Below are 280 nucleotides of genomic sequence, written 5' to 3' on the forward strand. Positions count from 1 at the left end.
GTCCTCCAGTGCCAGCCTATGAGAGGATCCATGGGGCCACTGAGTGACAGGGGACCTGGGATATGGTCCCTGCACATGAGAGCTGCTGCATCTCCAGGTGCTAACAGGGAACTACCACCCCCTCCCACCTCTGGGGAGGGCTGGGCTGGACTTGGTCTGTGAGAGGTCTGTAAACCCTCTCGTCTCCCTGGGCCCTCCTCCCTCAGGCCTCCTCCTCACACAGGCCCTTCTCCCCAGGACCACTGGAACCCCGCTGAAGGCAGCCAATGAGATGAGGCTA

Source organism: Lagenorhynchus albirostris, chromosome 3 (genome assembly GCF_949774975.1).
Source record: "Lagenorhynchus albirostris chromosome 3, mLagAlb1.1, whole genome shotgun sequence".
In the NCBI taxonomy this organism is placed as follows: Eukaryota; Metazoa; Chordata; class Mammalia; order Artiodactyla; family Delphinidae; genus Lagenorhynchus; species Lagenorhynchus albirostris.